General features: G+C 35.8%; 1 pseudogene; it reads left to right on the forward strand.

The window, feature by feature from the left end:
* Positions 1-2,028: 2,028 nt before the first annotated feature.
* Positions 2,029-2,630, forward strand: LOC109376753 (60S ribosomal protein L19 pseudogene; annotated as a pseudogene).
* The last annotated feature ends 744 nt before the right edge of the window (positions 2,631-3,374 follow it).

Consider the following 3,374-nt stretch of genomic DNA (forward strand, 5'->3'; position numbering starts at 1 on the left):
CCAAAACTATAAAAATCAGTTGAAGACTTGTACACCAGCACTTTAATGAATACCTAATCAATGTTAAAATATATCATGTTCATTAATTGGAAGAACTAGCACTGCTAAGATGATTATGTTTCACAAGTTGATCTATAGACCAACATCATCCTGGTAAAGATGGGGTGAAATACTTGGACACTGCACAAAAGAAAATGCACAAATTTCCAATAATCCCATGAAATGATGATCAACTTTATAGTCATTAGGAATATGGATATTATCAAGTTGGTTAACTTGAGTTAAAATGCCACACCAATCAAAACGGCTAAAATAAAAAAGGCTGACAATATCAAATGTGGTTGAGGTTATGGAACAACTAGAACTCTCATACATTGCTGTTGGGAGTTTAAAAACGTCCCATATGGAAACCTTTTAACACTAAAATACCTAAATCTCCCTTTCTAGGTATTTTTCAAAAGAATGAAACCATACTTACACAAAATGTTCATAATAGCCCCAACATGGAAACAAAATATCCCTTAGCGAGTGAATAGATGCGCAAATTATAGTATATTGCTACATGGGTAAACTATTCAGTGATATAAATAATGAACTGTAAATATTCCCAATAACATGAATGGGTCTTTAAACAGTAGGCTGAGTTATAGAAGTGAGAGAGAAAATAGCGTACACTACTTTAAAATTCTATTTATTTTAAATTTTGAGACAGGCAAAATTAAGGTATGGTTATAAAAATCAAATTATATTTGCCTTTGGAGTTTACTGACTAAAAAAGGGCATGAGCAAACTTAGAGAGGTGTAAAAATTCTCTATCTTCTTTTTTTTTGGGGGGGGGAGTAATGGTTACATATGTGTTAATTTGTTGAAACATGCAACTGTACATTTAAAATCTGTCAATTTATTGTAATTACATTGTGCTTTATTTTTTAAATTGGTTTTGTTATGGAGAAGATACCATATAACTTTTTCTTTTATGATATGTTGAATGCCACAGTTATTAAGGAGCCAGGGACAATGCTGTGATTCTCTGAACCAAGGAACATTGTTAAAAGTCTTGGAAATGATATTAAGGAAGTGCGAGACTGGCCTTTGTCAAAACTCTAAAAGTAATTAAAGTCAGCCTTTCTGTTACACTGTCCTTCTCTTATTTATTCCCCTCACATATTTTTCTTTCTGCAACCTAGTGTTTTCTCTTTTATCTTTCCTTAGTCATACCAAAATCTATTCAAAGGAAAATATCTAATGAATTAGTTTCCTGATTGTCAGATTAATCTATGTACTCAATCAGAAACATGCAGCCTTTACCGTTCCCTCCTCTTGCAATGGGAACAAACTCCTGTTAAAGTATATTTGTTGGCATTTAAAAACCTGTTGGTTTGGGCTATATTTTGGGGAATATAAGACTTTGCCTTCTCAGATGATTGATTATGAGTAAGGGTACACTAGGGCATCTTTTCTTCTTAGGTGGATGTCACAAAAACATGAAGGACTTTAAGACATTATTGACTGGTCAGGCTAATAAGTGGTAAATTGTTGAAAGAGCTTCATAATCCTTAAGGATAAAATCAGAACTTGTCCTTACCCTCAATTAATTTTAGTCTAATCACATAATGTAATCTCATAAACAAATGCATGCATTTAAAAAGCAATGATAAATACTGGTCTATATATTATTTTCCTATGAATCCATTTATTTTCAGTAGAATAAAAATAGATTAACATTCTCTTTAGCATAGCATATTCTATGTATGTTTTTAAAGCTGGGTGATAATCTTTGCACAAACAAATCAAAATATTGTGTCCTGAGCTCCTCTCAATATTTCTGTTTTCATTAATATAAAAACTCTGTATTTTGGGACACACTTTTGCTCCTAAATGGTCCTGAATTCAACTGCAAAACGCTTTCGTGAAACATAAGTATTATTAGTTTTATAATAGGAGTACTGGAAAATGCCATAGGAATTTTTCATTCAGTCCATTCATTAAGAATTAGTGGCTTACCCTTTCGTCGCTGCGGCCGCAGCCATGAGTAAGCTCAGGCTTCAGAAGCGGTTTGCCTCCAGGGTCCTCCGCTGTGGCAAAAAGGTCTGGTTAGACCCCAAAGAGGCCAAGGAAATTGCCAATGCTAACTGACGTCAGCAGATTCGGAAGCTGATCAAAGACGGGCTGGTCATCCGGAAGGCTGTCACTGTCCATTCCCAAGCTCATGCCGGAAAAAACACCTTGGCCCACAGGAAGGGCAGGCGTATGGGCACAGGTAAGCGAACGGGCACTGCCCATGCTCGAATGCCTGAGAAGGTAACCTGGGTGAGAAGGATGAGCCCTCTTCGCCAACTGATCAGAAGATACTGTGAGCATCACAGCCTGTACTTGAAAATGAAGGGTAACGTGTTCACAAATAAGCGCCTTCTCAAGGGACACATCCACAAGCTGAAGGCAGACAAAGCTCGAGGAAGCTTCCTGCCTACTAGATGGAGGCCCATAGGTCTAAGACCAAGGAAGCACGCAAGCGCAGTGAAGAGCCTCTCCAGGCCCAGGAGGAGGAAATCTTCACGACTCTGCCCCTAAAGAAGAGAGCAAGAAATGAAGCTCCACCTCTCTTACCTGTACATCGTGGCCTGTACTGAAACCCAGCTCTTCTAGCCATTCTCCAGTACATCCAATAAAATAGTCTTCATCTGCCTAAAAAAAAAAAAAAAAGAAAAATAGTGGTTTACTTAAAGTCTTTTTACACACAAAGTATTTGAGGATCCTATTTTGGATAAAAATTGTTTACTTTCTTACTTGGCTTGGGTATTTTTGGCATTTTGCCAATTCTGCTCACTCTGGAAGTTGGTCCCCTCGTGAAAAGAATAGGTGTACCCATAATGGCCTTGCTTCACTAACTGAAATTCAGGCTCAAGAGAATTAATTACCTTAGGTATTGCATTCAGGATTTAGCTCACTTACATTAAGAACCGTATCTTGTAATTCTACAAAAAGCATACTAATCAGGCAGAGTATACTTTGGTTCAGGAGAGAAGAGAATGTGCCTGTGTAATGTACCCTTTAATTATAACTATTAATAAGCAGCTGGAAGTAGTTTTATTTTTCTAAGTTTATAGAAAAACTACTCATTGAAAATGTTGTCTACTGAGTATTTGTAAAATATAATTTTGGTAATCATAAAATACCAGAGTGTATGTTAAATATATTACGCCAAAAATGATTATTTAAACTGGTTCACTTATAACTGAAAGTCTCAGCCCCTCCTTAGTAGTCTTAGGCATCTAATTGTAAGAAAACTATTTTAAAGAATCTCAACAGAATCCAAATTGTTTCAATATTTATATATACATAATTCAATTCCAAAAAGAGTGTATATTAAAATT

The sequence above is a fragment of the Hipposideros armiger genome, unplaced genomic scaffold (genome assembly GCF_001890085.2).
Source record: "Hipposideros armiger isolate ML-2016 unplaced genomic scaffold, ASM189008v1 scaffold_1191, whole genome shotgun sequence".
In the NCBI taxonomy this organism is placed as follows: Eukaryota; Metazoa; Chordata; class Mammalia; order Chiroptera; family Hipposideridae; genus Hipposideros; species Hipposideros armiger.